We start from the raw sequence: 22,869 nt of genomic DNA, 5'->3' as shown, positions 1-22,869 counted from the left end.
TTGTTGTATTAGGCGGACTCACATTTAGAAGAGGTACATCAGCGTTATTTCCTGTCCCCCAAGATTTCTGCATTTTGGGGCTGGAAGGGAGTGTGTATTTCAGGTTGATCGTCTGTTCCAGTTGTGGCTGCACAATACAGTGCTGATTAAAAGGCAATATGTGCAAGAAGGAAAAATTAAGTGAAGGAAGGTCAGAGCATGGCGCTTCAACCCACAATGACTGCTGACCTGGTCTGTGTTAGCAGCCCAAAAGGAATTTAAGACACTGGGTTTATTGGCAAAACACATTTAAAATTAACTGTAAAGTCTGTTTACCTGATACAGATGACATAGGATTATGGGAAAGAATCTGGAGAAACAGGAACCATAAAGAATGAAAATAGACACTATGTTGTGGCCACTTAATATTATGGGACAATGGTTTTTCACACTTTGGGTTCACATATTAATAGGTTGTGAAATCAGTTTCATGGATTGTAGCTTTATTTTTTAAAAAAATGAAATAGAAGAGCGTAGAATGTATCAGTATGTATCAGTGATGATAAATATTCTGCAGTCTTGTTTCAGTACACCTCTGTGTACATAAGATTATGGGTGTGTTTGTATATTTATGTATGTGCATTACTGAGTTCTAAGATAAAATGTCTTTTTTCTATGCATTTCTTACCGAGAGTCAGAGCAAAAAATGTTTGAAGAGCCTTTCTCGACATCTTAGAGATGGAATTGTTACTTTTCTGACTAGGCGTCCATTTCAAAGCAAGGCTAATCGTCTTTAAGCTTCAGCTGGTATATCTGGGATTCTTAAAGTTCTCTCTTTAAACATTTCTGTATTTTAAATTAAAGATGTCTGCATTAGTAAATCCCTTAGTTCTTATTCCTGGCAGGGGGACTCTTCACCTGTTCAGGGCTCCTCACCAAGACCTAGCAGCCACCTTGGTCTTCAACACCTTTGCCTCATCCTGGCATTCAGACCAATTCTATGTCCTATCAATTCTATTTCCAAAATATATATTGTATCATTTTCTTGGACATGCCACAATTTTTCCCACCTCAAACACATGCTTCAAGACTAGCAAGTCTATAAGGTCACAGGCTTGGTTGCATTTATAATGGGAATAGCAGAGAAAGCAGTTTATTTTTTTTAAATGCAACATCGTTTGAAGGTTTTGGATTATGTTTGTTTCCCGATGACACGCGATAATGTCAAAGGAAACTGCAATGAGTTTACTGAGCTGTCCATACAAATATACATGCAAATATATGTACCTATGAGAACATCCAAGGGTAGAAACCATGTCAGATGGGGTCCCCCATGCCACTCCCACTCCACAGCCTTTTGGTTTTAAATAGTCTGACCCCATGAGAATCTTTGAGGCTGGCTTCCATGTCACAGAGCCTTGCACTGTGAGAGTAACTCAATTCCCTAAATGACTTTTCCAGATCTAGCTTATCACAAACTCCATTGCCTTGCAATATCCTTTGTAACGAAATGGTATTAATAAAATCATAGAGCAACTGCCCACCATATGCAGACCTAGTAATGGAATTAAAGGTATCTAAAAGGCTAATTCCTAATGAGAAGGAAAGGAAACATACCTTAAAGTAAAAGTGCAAACAACTGCAGAACAGAGGCAAACACTGTCAGTTGGATATATGTAAGCGCTGATGTAAAGAGAGATAGAAAATGATATATCTGGCCAGGCAGGTGGTTCACGCCTGTAATCCCAGCACTTTGGGAGGCCTAGGCGGGCAGATGACCTGAGGCCAGGAGTTCGAGACCAGCCTGGCCAATGTGGTGAAACCCTGTCTCTACTAAAAATACAAAAATTAGCCAGGCATGGTGGCGTGCACCTGGAATCCCAGCTACCCAGGAGACTGAGGCAGGAGAATTGCTGGAACCCAGGAGGCAGAGGCTTTGAGCTGAGGTCACGCCACTACTGCACTCCAGCCTGGGTGACAGAGCAAGACTCCCTCTAAAAAGAGAAAAAAAGAAAAGAAAAGAAAAGGATATATCTATGATGAATTCAGATGGAGTGGAACCCACTGATGGTATGCAGCAGATAAGATGCTACAGAGAAATGATATCCGGACACACGGTGAGAATTTTTCCCCTCTGTAAATCATAATTCTTGTGATTCTTTCAAACGGAAAGCCACAGAAGGTACCAGTTATCCACCCACCTACTTAGGCGCCTCCACTAGAATTCTCAGCATGTTTCTGCAGAAGTAAGATATCTTCACAACTGCTCTGACACTTCTTAATCTCCTTTTTCTTTTCTTTTTTTTTTGACAAAGGAAAAGTAAACTACTGGCTTAGAGTCTTTGGAAGAAAATTGTATATGACTAGAATTTAATATTGTTTTTCTTTCATTGTATTGCATTTATCTATATGGCTAGTTAAACTGATCTTCCATTTAAAAGTAGTAATGTAATGCTTTTTTTTTTTTTTTTTTTTTTACAATTACGTTGTTTTAAGTAAACAAGAATTATTCAAAACACAAAAATACTAGCACAGATGGTATTCAGTGATTGCAGATATCATAAAGACAGTTCATGAATCACCAACATTTGAGAAGCACTGTGTTCATGATGTTTCCTGGAAGAGGTGGGTTATACAATGTTTCTTGGAGAAAGGGATAGCAGTCTACTGCTAGGAGGGAGAAACGAAGCTACTAAGGTGGACAAGGAGACGGGCAGTTGGCTTTTCCTCTTCTTGGAGATCACAGCCAAGGAAGCACAGGAGAGGCACCCCCTGGAGGCGCTCCATGGCTGCAGGGCTGACATGGCCCAGGTAAGTGGGAGTTCTGGGAGGCTCAGGGGCTGGTGCCAGGATAGTGGTAGATGATTTTCATTTTCAGACTGTGAGATAAAAGATAGACGTAAGGGATGCAAAGGTGAAATCGGGATGGTTAAAGCAGGGAATGCTGAGAGCAGAGCAAGGCAGGTGCTAAAGCTGTTACTAAAACTGGACAGCAGAAGGCCTGGCATGGTGGCTCACACATGTAATCCCAGCACTGTGGGAGGCCTAGGTGGGTGGATCACCTCAGGTCGGGAATTAGAGACTAACCTGACCAACATGGTGAAAACCCATCTCTACTAAAGATACAAAGTTAGCCGGGCATGGTGGAAAAACGCCTGTAATCCCAGCTACTCGGGAGGCTGAGGCAGGAGAACTGCTTGAATCTGGGAGGCAGAGGTTGCGGTGAGCTGAGATCGCGCCATTGCACTCCAGCCTGGGCAACAAGAGTGAAACCCCATCTCAAAACAAAACGACGACGACAACAACAGGACAGCAGAGATGGACGATGGGTCGGGAAAGCTAACCAGGCAGCGTGAGGCCAGGACGGAAAGAGCCACAGGGAGCTCCGCTCAGTTTTGCTACCGGGGATCTCTCAGGCTCACAACGGGTCAGTCCTCTAGGGAAGTTCTGGCCTCATCATGATCCTTCTTTCATCTCATTCCCCATGTCCTTCCTCTGTCCCTCCTCCCACTGCCATTTATTTATTTAACTGAAAAAGTACCAATCACCCACGTATGCATAAAATACTCATCCATGTACTTATTTCTTAAAATTGATCATTGTTAACATTTGGTGTCATTTGCTTTATTTTTAATGAACGAAATAAAACTTTACAGAAAATGCTTTTTCTTTCTTCCCTCCCTATCCTATCTTTTTCTCCTAAAAAGCCCTATTATCAGAAATATTAGTGTGTATTCCCAGTTTTGATTTTTTATTTTATTACACACACACTCCCACACATAGATGTGGCAATGAACTTCACATAGTATGATTCTGTATTTTCTCTTTGTTTTTCAAACTTACAAAAGTATTTTACTATTTCTCATGGAAAAACTCACTTTTCCCATCCAACATTGTGTTCTCTTAAGATCTATGTTGATATAAAGAAATCTAGTTCATTCTTTTTAATGAAAATTAAGTATTATATTTTATGAATGTAACTCATGCTAACCATGGCAATAAAAGCTCCATCAAGCATCGTTTAGTTCTGTATTTTGTTCAATGCTGTATTCCCAGCCCCTAGAACACATACAGAGTAGTTGCTCATTAAATGTTTGTCAAATGAACGAATCAGTGAATCCACTCATTCCACTGCTGACAGGCAGTAAAACCGATGGCAACTTTTCACAAACCTTTACAAGATTCCTTGGCACCCACATAAGAGTCGTGCTAATATGTCTACCTAGAAATGTATGTATTGCGTTGACAGCTTTTGTGTTTTTGGTTTTGTAGGATTCTCTGAAATGTTGTGTGACTTCTTAAGGGCTTGGCACATGCTGTGGGCTGTTGATGTGGCTGAGGGGTTGGCTCTCACGTGACCACTGCAGAGAGGCTGTGGGCTGCCTGTGCACTTCATAAGCTCCTCGTCCCCCTCTGACAGCTCTTTGCAATGCTTTGTCTTTTCTTCAAAACTTTATATATATATATATAAAGATATATATTTATCTATTTATATCTATATATTTATATATAGATATAAAGATATATTTATATCTTTGTCTTTATATATTATATATAATATATAAAAATATATAATATATATTTATCTTTATATATAAATATATTATATATAAACTTTATATAAACTATATGATATATAAAATTTATATAACATATATAATATATATTTTATATATAAATTAATTCATTTATATAATATATATAAAATTTATATATATACACATACATATATGTTTTCAAAAACCTGATAAGCCTTTATCAGAAAAAGTGGGTGAATTCTTCCAAGTAATGAAATAATGCAAAGTATAAAATAAAGAGGATAAACAGATCCACAGCTAGGAACACAAGGTATCTTTGGCCCAATGGGATTTTGCCTTCGTGCTTTAAAGCACAGTCACTTTCTGTGCAAGGTTGTAAGTGTTCAACACGAGCTTTAGGTGGATCTAGCCCTGTATAAACAAATCACTAGTGTCACTGGATCAACGTTAATGTACATTTCTGTGTTCAAGCAATATCATGGTCCATTAATTACGTGCACTGCAATTTAATGGCCTTGCAGATCTCAACACTGTGCTTTTATTTTATTTTTGTCTAGGCCCACCTCACCGCTAAATATAAATGGAATAAAGCATTTGAAAAAAAAGTCTAAAAATGTGTATGTTTATCATTGCAAAGCAATTCTTAATGGATTTTGTAAACGTTGCAAAATTAAAAGGAAAATACAGTCTGGACATTAAGCCTCCTTCCAGGTTTTCAGATTCCAAAGCTTTAGTTGAAGGCAGTTGAAGAACGTACAAGGCTGTTCTAGAGACTTCTGTGAATGTGAATGAATGTCATTTGCTACAAAGGCACCTGCCTGGTGCTGAGGAATTGACCTTGGAGCCGCAGCCCATGCAGAGCGGCTGCAGGAGAACACTCGGCGCCCCCTGCTGGTCAGACCGAGGTCCCGCAGCGTGGCACAGAGGGCTCCACGGCACACATGGTGTGGGAACCGCAGGCTGAAAAACACTCCCAGATTGATTGCACTGTGGTCTGAGAGACAGTTTGTTATAATTTCTGTTCTTGTACATTTGCTGAGGAGTGCTTTACTTCCAATTACGTGGTCAATTTTGGAGTAAGTATGATGTGGTGCTGAGAAGAATGTATATTCTGTTGATTTGGGGTGGAGAGTTCTATAGATATCTATTAGGTCTGTTTGCTGCAGAGATGAGTTCAATTCCTGGATATCCTTATTAACTTTCTGTCTCGTTGATCTGTCTAATGTTGACAGTGGAGTGTTGAAGTCTCCCATTATTATTGTATGGGAGTCTAAGTCTCTTTGTAAGTCTCTAAGGACTTGCTTGATGAATCTGGGTGCTCCTGTATTGGGTGCATATATATTTAGGATAGTTAGCTCTTCCTGTTGAATTGATCCCTTTACCATTATGTAATGGCCTTCTTTGTCTCTTTTGATCTTTGATGGTTTAAAGTCTGTTTTATCAGAGACTAGTATTGCAACCCCCGCTTTTTTTTGTTCTCCATTTGCTTGGTAAATCTTCCTCCATCCCTTTATTTTGAGCCTATGTATGTCTCTGCGTGTGAGATGGGTCTCCTGAATACAGCAGACTGATGGGTCTTGACTCTTTATCCAGTTTGCCAGTCTGTGTCTTTTAATTGGAGCATTTAGTCCATTTACATTTAAGGTTAAGATTGTTATGTGTGAACTTGATCCTGCCATTATGATATTAACTGGTTATTTTGCTCGTTAGTTGATGCAGTTTCTTCCTAGCCTCGATGGTCTTTACATTTTGGCATGTTTTTGCAATGGCTGGTACCGGTTGTTCCTTTCCATGTTTAGTGCTTCCTTCAGGGTCTCTTGTAAGGCAGGCCTAGTGGTGACAAAATCTCTAAGCATTTGCTTATCTGTAAAGGATTTTATTTCTCCTTCACTTATGAAACTTAGTTTGGCTGGATATGAAATTCTGGGTTTAAAATTCTTTTCTTTAAGAATGTTGAATATTGGCCCCCACTCTCTTCTGGCTTGTAGAGTTTCTGCTGAGAGATCTGCTGTTAGTCTGATGGGCTTCCCTTTGTGGGTAACCCGACCTTTCTCTCTGGCTGTCCTAGAACTCAGGACTAAGAAAGTCAATCAAAACCGCTCAACTACATGGAAACTGAACAACCTGCTCCTGAATGACTACTGGGTACATAACGAAATGAAGGCAGAAATAAAGATGTTCTTTGAAACCAATGAGAACAAAGATACAACATACCAGAATCTCTGGGACACATTTAAAGCAGTGTGTAGAGGGAAATTTATAGCACTAAATGCCCACAAGAGAAAGCAGGAAAGATCTAAAATTGACACTCTAACATCGCAGTTAAAAGAGCTAGAGAAGCAAGAGCAAACACATTCGAAAGCTAGCAGAAGGCAAGAAATAACTAAGATCAGAGCAGAACTGAAGGAGATAGAGACACAAAAAACTCTCCAAAAAATCAATGAATCTAGGAGTTGGTTTTTTGAAAAGATCAACAAAATTGACAGACCACTAGCCAGACTAATAAAGAAGAAAAGAGAGAAGAATCAAATCTATGCAATTAAAAATGATAAAGGGGATATCACCACCGACCCCACAGAAATACAAACTACCATCAGAGAATACTATAAACACCTCTACGCAAATAAACTGGAAAATCTAGAAGAAATGGATAATTTCCTGGACACTTACACTCTTCCAAGACTAAACCAGGAAGAAGTTGAATCCCTGAATAGACCAATAGTAGGTTCTGAAATTGAGGCAATAATTAATAGCCTACCAACCAAAAAAAGTCCAGGACCAGATGGATTCACAGCTGAATTCTACCAGAGCTACAAGGAGGAGTTGGTACCATTCCTTCTGAAACTCTTCCAATCAATAGAAAAAGAGGGAATCCTCCCTAACTCATTTTATGAAGCCAACATCATTCTGATACCAAAGCCTGGCAGAGACACAACAAAAAAAGAGAATTTTAGACCAATATCCCTGATGAACATCGATGCAAAAATCCTCAATAAAATACTGGCAAACCGGGTTCAGCAACACATCAAAAAGCTTATCCACCATGATCAAGTGGGCTTCATCCCTGGGATGCAAGGCTGGTTCAACATTCGCAAATCAATAAACATAATCCAGCATATAAACAGAACCAAAGACAAGAACCACATGATTATCTCAATAGATGCAGAAAAGGCTTTTGACAAAATTCAACAGCCCTTCATGCTAAAAACGCTCAATAAATTCGGTATTGATGGAACGTACCTCAAAATAATAAGAGCTATCTATGACAAACCCACAGCCAATATCATACTGAATGGGCAAAAACTGGAAAAATTCCCTTTGAAAACTGGCACAAGACAGGGATGCCCTCTCTCACCACTCCTATTCAACATAGTGTTGGAAGTTCTGGCTAGGGCAATTAGGCAAGAGAAAGAAATCAAGGGTATTCAGTTAGGAAAAGAAGAAGTCAAATTGTCCCTGTTTGCAGATGACATGATTGTATATTTAGAAAACCCCATTGTCTCAGCCCAGAATCTCCTTAAGCTGATAAGCAATTTCAGCAAAGTCTCAGGATACAAAATTAATGTGCAAAAATCACAAGCATTCTTATACACCAGTAACAGACAAACAGAGAGCCAAATCAGGAATGAACTTCCATTCACAATTGCTTCAAAGAGAATCAAATACCTAGGAATCCAACTTACAAGGGATGTAAAGGACCTCTTCAAGGAGAACTACAAACCACTGCTCAGTGAAATAAAAGAGGACACAAACAAATGGAAGAACATACCATGCTCATGGATAGGAAGAATCAATATCGTGAAAATGGCCATACTGCCCAAGGTAATTTATAGATTCAATGCCATCCCCATCAAGCTACCAACGAGTTTCTTCACAGAATTGGAAAAAACTGCTTTAAAGTTCATATGGAACCAAAAAAGAGCCCGCATCTCCAAGACAATCCTAAGTCAAAAGAACAAAGCTGGAGGCATCACGCTACCTGACTTCAAACTATACTACAAGGCTACAGTAACCAAAACAGCATGGTACTGGTACCAAAACAGAGATATAGACCAATGGAACAGAACAGAGTCCTCAGAAATAATACCACACATCTACAACCATCTGATCTTTGACAAACCTGAGAGAAACAAGAAATGGGGAAAGGATTCCCTATTTAATAAATGGTGCTGGGAAAATTGGCTAGCCGTAAGTAGAAAGCTGAAACTGGATCCTTTCCTTACTCCTTATACGAAAATTAATTCAAGATGGATTAGAGACTTAAATGTTAGCCCTAATACCATAAAAATCCTAGAGGAAAACCTAGGTAGTACCATTCAGGACATAGGCATGGGCAAAGACTTCATGTCTAAAACACCAAAAGCAACGGCAGCAAAAGCCAAAATTGACAAATGGGATCTCATTAAACTAAAGAGCTTCTGCACAGCAAAAGAAACTACCATCAGAGTGAACAGGCAACCTACAGAATGGGAGAAAATTTTTGCAATCTACTCATCTGACAAAGGGCTAATATCCAGAACCTACAAAGAACTCAAACAAATTTACAAGAAAAAAACAAACAACCCCATCAAAAAGTGGGCAAAGGATATGAACAGACATTTCTCAAAAGAAGACATTCATACAGCCAACAGACACATGAAAAAATGCTCATCATCACTGGCCATCAGAGAAATGCAAATCAAAACCACAATGAGATACCATCTCACACCAGTTAGAATGGCGATCATTAAAAAGTCAGGAAACAACAGGTGCTGGAGAGGATGTGGAGAAATAGGAACACTTTTACACTGTTGGTGGGATTGTAAACTAGTTCAACCATTATGGAAAACAGTATGGCGATTCCTCAAGGATCTAGAACTAGATGTACCATATGACCCAGCCATCCCATTACTGGGTATATACCCAAAGGATTATAAATTATGCTGCTATAAAGACACATGCACACGTATGTTTATTGCGGCACTATTCACAATAGCAAAGACTTGGAATCAACCCAAATGTCCATCAGTGACAGATTGGATTAAGAAAATGTGGCACATATACACCATGGAATACTATGCAGCCATCAAAAAGGATGAGTTTGTGTCCTTTGTAGGGACATGGATGCAGCTGGAAACCATCATTCTTAGCAAACTATCACAAGAACAGAAAACCAAACACCGCATGTTCTCACTCATAGGTGGGAACTGAACAATGAGATCACTTGGACTCAGGAAGGGGAACATCACACACCGGGGCCTATCATGGGGAGGGGGGAGGGGGGAGGGGGGAGGGATTGCATTGGGAGTTATACCTGATGGAAATGACGAGTTGATGGGTGCAGCACACCAACATGGCACAAGTATACATATGTAACAAACCTGCACGTTATGCACATGTACCCTACAACTTAAAGTATAATAAGAATAAATAAATTAAAAAAAAAAAAAAAAAAAAAAAACACTCCCAGAAATGAAATAGTGAATGCCTGTGGATCTGGCTGCACCTTTACACTTCCTCGTTAATAACACATGATTTTTTGCTTTATTAACCTATAAGCACGTCCTATGTTTACACTTCTTGGGCTTTGATAGAAACTCGAGATCAGCAAAATTCTTTCAATGAAAACTTGTCAAACGATTTCTCCACTTAAAGTGGAAACAGTGATGTTTTTCTTGAACTCCACTCCACGTTTATTTATATTATTTTTAAATTTTATTTTTGCTTTAAAACCACCTAATTAATTTTCTTTTATACTATTAAGGTAAGTTTTGGTCATTTCTGTCATGAAATGTATGTCAGAGTACATTATTTGGAATCTTATTTTTCCATTTTTTTCAGGTAGTTTAATATAGTCAGTGAATCAGAAGTGAGATGTAGCAACTTCCATTTCTGACTATGCAAAAAAACTAATTATTTTGAAAACTCCAGGTATAAGACACTTAGACATGCTACATAAATATAATATTGACTTAAACGAACAGCAGGTTTCTCAAGTAAGAAAAGTCCTCTGGGCTCTATAAAGGAAGAGGGAGGTGAGTACCCAACAGCAAAGATCTTGTTGATACTATCTATAAGTTCCCTGTGGCATTTGCACATTTAAGGGAAAAAAAACATAGTTTAACAGCAATGAGGAAATGGAAAGCTGTTAGTCCTATACAAGTCCTACACAAGAGAAGTCTGCAGAAAGCTACAACTTCACTAAAAGATTGGACCTGAAAAAAAAAGAGCCTTTGCAAATACCCTTGCCTTCCTAGCCCAAGCTTTATGTAGGGATTATGTCTAACCATAGTACTCGCCTTGCTCTGGTTTGGGATTTGTATTCTCACTGTCTGCAGCGTCCAATAGACCTCACTCTAGAAAGTAACATATAGTGACTCCGCTTCTAAGGACATCTGGCAAAAGCAAAGACAAATAAATCTTCCCTGGAGGAAGGAGCACTGAGAGAAATGTTTACAGATGAAGCTTGATTCCTCCCTTCCAATCTTGAGCTTCCAATACCAAATCTCTAACACATTAGAGAACAATTTATCATAAAAAAATGGTCAGAAGAAGCAACAGAGTCCTCAAATAATGAAATAACTCAATATTGTTTACACAATAAGTATTTTAAATGTTGTAAAACTATAGAATTGGATTAAAAATAAGATACATGAACAAAAGTATATCATAAAATATAAAAATATTAGATAAACAGTAAAATATGTGCAGAACGGACAGAAATAAAACACATAACCCTTGACATAAATATTTATATTAGATACAGTTGGGAAAAGCTAGTGAACAAGAAAATAAACTCACAGAAATTACTCAGAATATTTCCTAGAGAGAATAAGAAGCATATAAAAGAAAGAAAGATACATATGAAAGAAAGGTTAAGAGACTTGAATAAGAGATGGAGGAAATCCACATGGCTGATTACAGTTCAAGAAAGAGAGAGTAGAAAAAAATGGCAGAAAGCAATATTTGGGAAAACAATTTGGAAATTTCCCAGGATTGATAAGAACTAAGAAAGTTTGCCAATAGCAGGCTTGCACCTGGAACTAAAGAATGTTCTTTCAGAAAGGAAATTGTACTCAAGAATGAGATGCAAAAAGAAGGGTGGAGAAAGAACTAGGTATGCATGAGTAACCCTTAACAAATAATGAGTGTATAAAGTGATAATAATGGCAAATATGATTGATATAAAAATCTAGATGCATCTAGAACACTGGAAGACAATCACATTTCAGATGGGAGGGAGGTCACAAGAGAGGGTATCATGAAGTCATGTGTTCCTCGGTATGAGGTAGGTCAGCGTGCTGTATTTGTGGGTGAAGAAAATCAATCTCTTTAGTGCTTTTGACACTTTTCCACAAATTCCATTTCACCGACATCTTAACCCGGCAGGCATCTCTTTACTGTTTGAGGAACCAGACCTTGTTCTTTACAGTTTCCATAAGGCTCTCGTGGTCATTACTCTAATTAATCTTCATAGGAAAATCACAGGAGTTAAGGCCATTTTAAACCCCCCTCCTCCACTGATAGACCAGCTGTGTTCTTTGAAAATATTTGATAAAACTCTAAGCATTGAAAACTTTACATTTTGGAAAGTGTGTTCAATCCTACTAAAACCTATTACAATCCATTCAAATGCACATACCCTATTGGAGTAGGGTGGTATCAATTCACCACTCTAGGTAAGCCAATTTTGCCTTTTAATTTCATTCCCTATATTTTCTCCTCACATTTTACCACTTAGCAATTGTTTACAAATTCCATGTAGAACATGCTTATTGCATGTTGGCTTTTCTTAGCAATTCTTACAGTAGATATAGTGTACAGTATAAATACCCTGTGCCATTTAGAAATGGGAGGGATACAAGATGGTAAGTTTACTCTTACCTTCAATGTAATTCAACACGTATTTAATAAAAGATATTCCTGCATAAAAGATGAATAAAAATCCCCAGTGTTTCAAGATAATTTGCTCTCTTCTTGAGAGTATAAAACGGTTTTCTCCAATGTACATTTTACTCATTTTGATATCTTCTGATAAATTAGTCTCATGTCATGCTGAGAAAACTTCACTTGTCATTTGAGCAAGGATATCATAAAGTCATTATAAATGTCTAGCATTGAAACCATCTTTCTTTCATTTCCTGGTATTAAATTTTAATTAGAGAATATTCTTTTAAGTAGCCAATATTTTATGAAGAGAAATAACAAAAATGAGGACCATTAAAGAAACAGCTAATGTTCTAAAAAAGACATCTGATTAGTGGGCACCACTTCTTTCTGGTACATTCCAAAGATATCCACTGTATTTGGCCAAACCACAATACATTATAGAAAATCTATGCTGAATTACCATAATAGGATTTTTCTCATTAATACTGTCCAGGGATATCAACTAAATTATTTGCTAAATTCTCCAAATCATTTTAACCATATGGACCAAGCTGACAAAGAGATTACCATGTGAACCATAAAGTACATCAGAATCTGGATTTATCTGACCCAGGTTAATGAAAAGAGTGATAAACCACACCTTAAACTCTCATTTTTGAAAGAAGATATAGCCTGTTACCATCACAGAATGGACAAGTACTCTCGAGAAATCTTCCTGTACACTGGCTGACTTGTTTGCCTGCACTGCTCCCTACCCAATGGCCATGGCACATGTTCATGCATCATGTAAGAGAAAAGAACAGAGATTTGGGGAGGATGCAAAAGTGAGAGAACAGGTGTGGACATGAGGACATGGGGAATAAATGAGAATGAATATATCCTAAGAGGACATATTGTGTGGCCAGAGCTAGAAGTCTGGGTGTTTATTCTCTTGGGGATCACCATCAGGCATCATTGAGAATAAATGTCCTTGGTAACCTGTTCATCTGTGACTACCCATCCCCCCCTCACTCCACCCCATCCCTTTCAAGTCTCCTGGAGCGGGAGTTGCACGCATGGACAGGATGGGGCAAGGGAGAGACTAGGGCTGTCTCAGCTTCGTTTTGCTTAATCAGGCCGCCTTTGACTACGCTTGCCCAGTTGCATGTACAGTGGTATTCACACCTGCTCAGCGGGTGGATGAGTCTGACCTTAATATTCAATCAAAAGCTACATTTTTGTTCTTTTTACTCTTCTTCACTGCACAGGGGTAAAAGGTGTGGAGTCTATCACTCAGCTTTTAGACAGCAACCATTTTAGAAGAATCTGTAATAGCCAATCAAGAGATGACAATCTCCCTTTACAAACTGACAGGTATAAAAAGAAGACCTGAATAATTCATGAAGCGAAGGTAGACAGCCTTGGGTCAGCTGATTGCCAGTGCGCCTTGTTCTGTGCTGTGCTCTTGGCTTCACCTTTCGACGTGGCATCCGCATTATTTTCCCAGGGCTGCTGGAACAAATTACTGCAAACTGGGTGGTTTAAATGATAGCAATGTATTCTTTTCCATTTCTGGAGGCCAGAAGTATTATTAGCAGGTCCATACCTGCTCCAACGCCTCAAGGGAAGATCTTCCCTTATCTCTCCCAGCTTCTGGTTGGCCTCAGTGATCCTGGATTGTGGCAGCGTAATTCCAGTCTCCACCCCATCTTCACATGGCCATGTTCCCTCTGCGTTTAAGTTTTCCCTCTTCTTACAAAAACACCAGTCATATTGGATTAAGGGCCCATCCCACTCCAATACAACTTCATCTTAACTAACTGTATCTACAACGACCCTGTTTCCAAATAAGGTCACATTCTAAGCCGCTGGGGCATGAGAGCTTCAACATCATTTTGAGGGACACAATTTAATCTATTCTAACATCTCGAAGCAGCTCATTCCTTGCCTACCTCAGGTAGCAGCAAGCTTAAAATAAAAGCAAGAAAACTGTATCTATGGTTCTTTGCAAATGTGGGGAGCGGAGGGAGACCTTCTCATCATGGAAAAAATATTTCAAGGTATATAACATTTCATATTGGATGATGCAGACTGCATGAAACCATTGTGCTCCTTAAACAATCCCTGAAGCTCCAACCATACCAGCAAATGCTGCCATATAAATAATATTCACAAACACAGGTGAGAGCTATTGCCTTACCAGGGGTTGGGCTCATGGCTGTTAGAATAAGCAGCAATATGTATTCTATTCACTCACATTGGCTTTGAATAAGAAGCCAATTTTACGCTTAAAAATCTCTGCGTAAACACAAACATACAGAAATCTTGAGGGAGGCTAAATTTTGCACAATCTACCCACCTCCTGTTTGAAATAAGAGTGCCATAGTTCTTTTTTTTTTTTTTTTTTTTTTTTTTTTTTTTTTTTTTTTGAGACGGAGTCTCACGCTGTTGCCCAGGCTGGAGTGCAGTGGCGCGATCTCGGCTCACTGCAAGCTCCGCCTCCCGGGTTCCCGCCATTCTCCTGCCTCAGCCTCCCGAGTAGCTGGGACTACAGGCGCCCGCCACCGCGCCCGGCTAATTTTTTGTATTTTTAGTAGAGACGGGGTTTCACTGTGGTCTCGATCTCCTGACCTTGTGATCCACCCTCCTCGGCCTCCCAAAGTGCTGGGATTACAGGCTTGAGCCACCGCGCCCGGCCTGAGTGCCATAGTTCTTAATGTAAATTACAAGCAAAGAAAGCAGATCAATGAGAAGATTACCAAACCATCAACTTGGTTTGATCAAATGATACAATGTGCTTGAAAGTAATTTAAAAATACAACCATAAAGCACTTCAGTGTTTCTTTCTTTGGAAGGGGATGTTTTTTAATTTTGTCAGTTTCATGCTATGATTTATCCTTCTCTCCAGGGTTGTTCATACTGTGGAGTTTTTCTACAGGTTAGTGTAAGCTTGAGCAGTGTCAGTGACAGGATATCTCCCCACCGGCACATGTTGATTTCTCCTGCAGTGTCCCACATAGCATCAGGCATGTTCACTCAATACATACTTGCTCACTGCAAATATTTAGAGAAGTGTATTACCACATTGCTGTTATCGGGAATTTCTTGTTGCAAAAATTGGAAGATTGTGAACTATAAAAATCTCATTTTGAGTATGGTATGTTGCCACAATTTGCATAGACTAGGCACTAGAATGTGACTCTAGGTGATCTCACATGCCAGGAAGTTTGGCTAGTCCCCTCATTCTTCCCAGAGAGAAAGCACCTCTCCAAGGGAGAAGCAGATGTACAAAGGAGCACGGAGTTTGGGCTGTGGGAACCACACCTGTGAAATATCCACCTGAGGCTGAGTCTTCATAAGGTAGTTGCCTTGATCGGTCTTTTCAAAAGTCATTTCTTATTTCCTTCATTATCTCCATGGTTATTCTACATATCCTTGTCTGATATCCAACACACATCTTAAATCTCATAGTCAAATATTGGGTAAATGAGAGGAATTCCTTAATTTTAATCCTTAGTACTTCTTGAGCATGCAATCCTATTAGCACTATAAAAATTAATGCCTATAAGTGATATTTATGTACAGGTATTAAGACTAATAATCACATCTAGAATAATCTAGTAATAATCTAATAATCTAATCTAATAATCTAGTAATAAACTAATAATCACGAATAATTATTCTAGTGTGAGTTAAAGACAAATGATGTTTGATAAATATTTGGAAAAATCTAACAGCAATAAAACCACCCTCAGATGGTTAGATCAGATGTTCATCTGTAGGCCACACCCTTCCTAAAATGAAATATATTTTTAAAATAGTTATAGGATGAGAGTGGATTAGAAAATGGTACTCCTTTAAAACATAAACTTTCAACGATTTTCTAAGAAACTAACCAATACAACTTAGAAAGCAATAATCACACGAATTTATTATAAGTATCCTTCGAGGTCACAAAGAAGGGTAGAACACAAGTTCTTGTAACACTGGAATTGGAATTCCAGGATGGGGAATGTGTTATTCATCTAGGACGTGGAAGGAAAAGAAAGCCACCAGGTACAGAACAGTGAAGCCTCTGAGTTGACTCCCAAACACAAGCTTCTCCCACTGGTCCTGCCAAACTCTGCGAGATGCTATTGAAGAGATGCTTCCCATAAAGGACCAAACAGCAGCAGTATAGTGAATATAACCCCAGAAGCAATGTCCACAACTCAGTGAAATTTTTCAAAGCGTGACACAGCCTGGCCAGAGCTTCTTAGGAAGCCACCAGGTCAATTGTTAATCATGAAAAAAAAGGTAACACATTCAAAAGACATAATAAAATTTACAATTCAACCCCCAAACCAAGTACTAAAAAGATCAATGAGCTGATACACATGTACAGAGGTATTAGTGCATGTTAGATATCTGTCAAATTTTGCTTCCTTGACATCAAGTGTAAGCCCATATTTAATGCACACAGCTCCAAAGGCTGGTTCCCTAATATCGGCTCCAGATTGAGACCACAAAGCCTTCTTGGATGAAAGATTTAGAATGCCCTCAAATCTAAAGAGTGCAAACTTAAAGGTATACTGCCAAAGAAAGGTAATGATTTCTCGGTCTCTCCCACTTCAAAACCATACCCAAAGAATGTGGCACCTTCCCCTTTATCATCCAGGAATCTCCAGACCCAGGTGCATGACCTCTGAATCGGAGCAGCACTCAATCCATATCAGCTCCACAAACAGGAAATACATGGATGAGTCTTCATTAAGATATAAACATGAAAAGACATGTTCCCGGCCCTTTTGGGAGCTTATGCTTTGGAGGAGAAAATACAACGAAAATTCTATGAAGCCACTTTACTAAATTTATATGTTTTTATAGGCATATTTTTTTAAAATCAAGGTAATAGGAAATCCATATTATCATTTTATAAAACTTTAACTTACATTTTTTTCTGACTACAAGTATAGGCACAGTGTGAAAAATCTGAAAAATAAAAAAAAAACCTTTAAAGAATAAAATATAAATCCCACATAATTCCATTACCAAGGATGAACAGCTGAACATCAGAGTTGACCATTATTAACATGTTTGCATAACCCTTCTATGCTTTTTCTACAGATATGTGTGTATTTAGATAATTGAGATTAAATTGTCATTTAAATAGCTTTGCATTCAGCTTATTTTACTTGATTCTTTTATGAGATTCATGTGCTTAGTGATTATTGTTTGAATGTTGCTAAATGAGGAGCGGCTACCTGTCATTTGAATGCTTTAATGCATCATTTTAATACTGTGTAATAATCCATTGGATGGGTATATAATAATTGGACTGGCCTATCTGTTCTTGAGTGTTTCTAATATTTCACCATTATAATTAAAATAAGAGTTTCCAAATAGATCTTTTTCTGCATTTCTAACTATTTCCTTAATATAGTTCCCTAAAGGAAAGTTTCTGTGGTCAAATCTATACTTTTTTTTTTCTAAAAGAAAGGCATCAAACTGATGAATTCATGGAGTAGTCAAGGAATCAATTTTTGGAACAATCACGGCATAAATTCTACCCTGCATTTGTTGGGTGGTTTGATGCAATGATAATCTTGTTGGGGTCTAAATATAGCAGTGAATTCACACTTATCTACTTCACCTAGACTATGAATAGGAGGCGACATAAAGATAAGAACAATGATCTCTATTGCTTACTACAGTCCAGGCATTTTGCATATTACTTCATTTCATTCCCCTAACCCTTTTCATGAGTTGAATGAGAGGTCTGAGTTTCAGCAAGATCGCATAGTTTGAGGACCAAGGTCATACAACCTAGGCTTGCCTGACTCCCAATACCACACTCTTTCCTCCACATCAGATGGCTTTTATACAGCCAGGATGAAAAATAATAGAATATGAACCTGCACTCAGCAGGCTCTCAAGTCTCCATATATATACAACGCATCTGACTGCATTTTAACCACTTCCAGAACCCTGGCAGCTATGTCTGGGAACATAGCTTTTTGCTTCCCCGAGTCTTCAGCCAAGGTAGGTAAACCAGAAAGAAGTGGAAATGCAATACTGAGCCACACAGACCCTGCACAGAAGTATTTACAGAAGAGTAAGAAAACTCTTCCTGGCAGGGCCAAGCTATCTTTTCCCTAGAGGAGGAGAGGATGGAGGAGCCTTGATCTTGGGCTGAGGTTTTGGATAATGGCTGAATTTCACCTGGAGGACTGGGGAGAGGGGGATTTTCAACCCTGAGAACTGTAGAACTGAGTTCAGACTTGGATTCTTTGTGTGTAACTGGGGAGTACTAGGAGGGATTAGGTTAGAAATACAGACAATCTTGGATGGCAGAGGGGTTTAAAACTTAAGTTAATCCCAGGATCTTTAAAGTATGTTAAATATTTCCCAAGGGGACTCTAAGATAAATTTATAAGGAAGTAAAGGTAGAATTAGGTTATTTTTACATGGTTAATTTGAGTGGCCAAACAATGTCGTTTGATACAAATATACTGTGTTCAGTTAGTGTAATTTATAAAAAACATTTGCAAGATTGTTATGAAAATTCTAACTTCAATAAGAAATGATAGCATTGCATTTGAACTTCCTCCTCCCTTTCCTCGCTTGGCTGGTTCCAAAAATAATTTGATGTGGTGCAGTATTTTTAACTTGAGAAGAGACTATTAGGGGGCATTCTTTATTTTATTTTATTTTTATTTTAATGAAAGAAAATGAAAGTCAAATTTAAAGACAAGAAATTTCTGCCTTCAAAGGTCAGGTCTATTTTTACTTTCCTTCTGTATTTTTTTTCTTTTGGATCAAAAAATTGAGTCTCTTTGGTATCCAGCTTAAAATGACGCATTTTTTTTTTCTACCTGGAGACTGTAACATTTTCCTCTATTTTAGACTAAAAGGGTTGAGCGCAATTTGTAAATAGAAACACTAAAATTAGTTACAATTGACTTAAGAATACAATTTGGAGATTTGGGTGTAGATTCCACAGTTCCCTTTGCAAGGAATGTATCTTTGAATTCTTTTTTTTCTTAAATCACAAAACTTAAAAAAAAAAAAATCAGAAATACTGAGACCTTGCTATTGGTTTTGTTTTCTCTTTATATTTATGAACACAAAGAAAATAGGCATTAAAGCAATTTTATAAAAGAATCACTTTCCATGGACAAAGTCTATTAAAAATTTTTTTTCTGTTTACAGTTCATTTTAAATTTATTTTATTTTCTATTTGGTCCTGGAGTCCTCTCAGGGAGTGGATGGGGGAGGAAGACATTGGCATTCACACTGTGAACAGTGTGACCTCATCATTTATTTGCCAAGCCTTATTAAAGCCCCTGAAATCACTCCCTGCCACGCCTCTCACAGCCCATCAGCCATCAGTTCGGAATGTCAAATCTGATAACAGTGTTCTCCTGCAGCCTCTTCCAAGCCTTCAGCAAGAGGAAAGCTGACTTTATGCCTGTACCTACAGAAGCTGGTCCTGCGGAGGCTCCAACTCAGGGCAGCTCATTTTGCTTGTGAACCGCCAACAGGTTCCTAAATCGAGATGACATTTACCATTGTACATTTTAATTCATTAGAGAGATTTTGTTTACTTCCTCTTCCTTGCCACTACGTCTCACCAAAAGATAAATTCAAATTCCAAAATAGTACATTTAGTTCACAAAAATATGCTAAAAGAATGTTTAAATGGCAAGCAACTGCACAAGAAAACTTCACTGATTGTCAACCATAACGGGTGCCAGAGAAAAGGGATTCTTCACCATCATGCCAACTTCCCAGAAAATCCTAACTTTGGGAATTAGCCAAATTCACTTACATGGGATTTAGGGCTCCTTAATATCCACTGTAACGAGAACAGTTTCCCAAAACAATGAAGCTGTTGGTTTGTTGCGGAAGTTGCAGCTCAGTAATGGGGGGTGAGCAGGTGAAGAATATTCCGGATGGGAGCAGCTCACAGTCCACATGCGCAGTGTTCCCGAGCTGGGTGCCCACCGGGAACACAACACTTAACTTGAAATGGTTGTGGCCCCGGGTCTGTGAGGAAAATACTGGAGAATGCAGGCCCCTAAAATACTGCTACCACTACTACTACCATTATTACTCCTACTACTACCATTACACCACCCCCACTGCTACCACCTCACCACAACTACTACTACCCTTACGACTACCACTATTACCCCTACGACTGCCACTATTACCCCTACAACTGCCACTATTACCACTACTACTATTATCACTACCATTACTATTACCATGGTTACCCCTACTACTACCACTACACCACTTCCACTACTACCACCTCACCACCACTACTAGTACCACTACTACTAGTGCTGTTACTACCAGTATTACTCCTATGACTGCCACTATTACCACTACTACTACCACTAATACCACTACCACTACTGCTACCATGATTACCCCTACTACCACTACTACTATCATTACTACCACTACTACTTCCACTATTGCTAATATTACCACTACTACTATCACTACCACTATTACTACTACTACCACTGTTACTACTAATACCACTACTGTAACTACCATTACTACTACCATGATTACTCCACCACTGCTACCACTACTATTACTATTGCTAATATTACCACTACTACTATTATCACTACCACTACTACTACCACTATTGCTAATATTACCACTACTACTACTATTACCACTACTACTATTATCACTACCACCACTACCACTATTGTCATGACTACTACCACTACTACCACTACCACTATGACCACTATTACTTCTACCACCACTATTAACACTAATACTACTACTCCTACCACTATGATCACTACTACTACCACTGTCAACAGTACTACTATCACTGATACTACTACTATTACCCCTACTACTGCCACTGCCACCACTACTCCTACTACTCTCACTACTGCTACTACCACAACTACTACCACTACCACCATCCATCACAACTACTACAACTGATGCTGACTCAATTGTCCTACAGAATTAATGTTTATGGTTTCTTTTGAATAAACATAGAAATTGACCCTCCCAGTCTTAAAACTTGACAAAATTACATTTGTCTTATCTAAGTTATTTTCTTAGGAAAGTAACCATGAGGCCTCCCAGATAACATCAAATAACTGAAAATTTCCAGATCACCACATCTAGAAAATGAGGTGCCAGACCCTTACCTATCATGATTGCCTAACTGACCACCTGCTTCCTATTGACAAAGTCCTTTTCCTTACCCTTCCCTAATTCCTGTTTTCCCACACATGGTTACATTGCTTCCATCCTATTAAAAAAAACCCAATTTTAATCAGTCTGAGAGATGGATTTGAGACTGATCTTTTATCTCCTTGGCTGCAGTGCCAGAATAGTCTTTTTCACTGGCAATAGTCATTGTCTCAGTGATATAGTTTGGATCTGTGTACCTGACAAATCTCACGTTGTGATATGATCTCCAGTGTTGGAGGTGGGGCTTGGTGGGAGGTGATTGGATCATGAGGGCCACTCCCTCATGAAGGGCTTGGGCCATCTCCTTGGTGATGAGTGTGCTCTTGCTCTAGGTTCACACAAGATCTGGTCATTTAAAAGTGTGTGGCACCTCCCTCTCACTCTCTCCCTTGCTCCTGCTTTCACCATGTGACATGCCTCCTCCCCCTTTGCCTTCCACCATGATTAGAAGCTTCCTGAGGCCTCCCAGAAGCTGAGCAGATGCCCAATGCCATGTTTCCTGTACAGCCTGCAGAACCGTGAGCCAATTAAACCTCTTTTCTTTATAAATTACCCAGTCTCAGGTATTTCTTTATAGCAATTCAACCACAGTCTAAAACACTCAGTGATTGGCATTCGTGTGGTGAGCAGTAGGACCTAGACTGAACCACTAGTGTTTTGGCAATGCTACCAATACTATTGTTACCACTAGTACCATCACTATTACCATTAGTACTACTACTACTAGTACTATCACTACTACCACCACTACTATGCTACTATTACCAATACTGCTACCACCAATACTATCATCACTACTAATACCACTAACACTACCATCACCACTACTACTACTGCCACTACTCTTACTATTACTGCTATACCATTATTACCACCACTACTACTGCTACAACTATTACCACCACCACCACTACTGCCATTAGTTCTATCACTACTCTAAGAGCACTGGGAGCATTACTACTTGTCAACTTACAATTTGGAGAATAAGTTGTAGTTTAGGAGGCTGTGTTGCACACAATATCTCATTGAGGATGTTTGGATTCTGCTGGCTGTTGCTGAAAAACTTACCTAAACTCCCCGGTCCTAGAACTATCTACAAACTACAGAATCTTTATGCTCTGGGCACTTATACACTCTTAGGGGACATGTCACTTTGATTCAGACATGTTAAGAAGTGACCCAATGTTAATGGTTCCTCAGTGATTCTGAGTATCCTGAAGTTCAAGTCTCCTTAAACATGACCTTGTCCCAGATTCTAACCTACAGCCTGGATCCATTTTGC

At 38.8% G+C, this 22,869-nt stretch overlaps 1 protein-coding gene and 1 long non-coding RNA gene across 3 annotated transcripts in view; one reads left to right on the top strand and one right to left on the bottom strand.

The window, feature by feature from the left end:
* The window catches only part of DSCAM (DS cell adhesion molecule), an 861,731-nt gene that overhangs the window by 341,621 nt on the left and 497,241 nt on the right, over positions 1–22,869 (bottom strand). The gene's annotated exons all lie outside the window — the stretch shown is intronic.
* Positions 2,349–3,995, top strand: LOC126950701 (uncharacterized). Its single transcript, XR_007724261.1, has 2 exons — positions 2,349–2,790; positions 3,232–3,995. It is a non-coding gene; the product is annotated as an uncharacterized LOC126950701 (long non-coding RNA).

The sequence above is a fragment of the Macaca thibetana genome, chromosome 3 (genome assembly GCF_024542745.1).
Source record: "Macaca thibetana thibetana isolate TM-01 chromosome 3, ASM2454274v1, whole genome shotgun sequence".
Lineage (NCBI taxonomy): Eukaryota > Metazoa > Chordata > Mammalia > Primates > Cercopithecidae > Macaca > Macaca thibetana.
The sequence above is the reverse complement of the archived record's forward strand: the minus strand, read 5'-3'. Positions and strand labels throughout refer to the sequence as shown.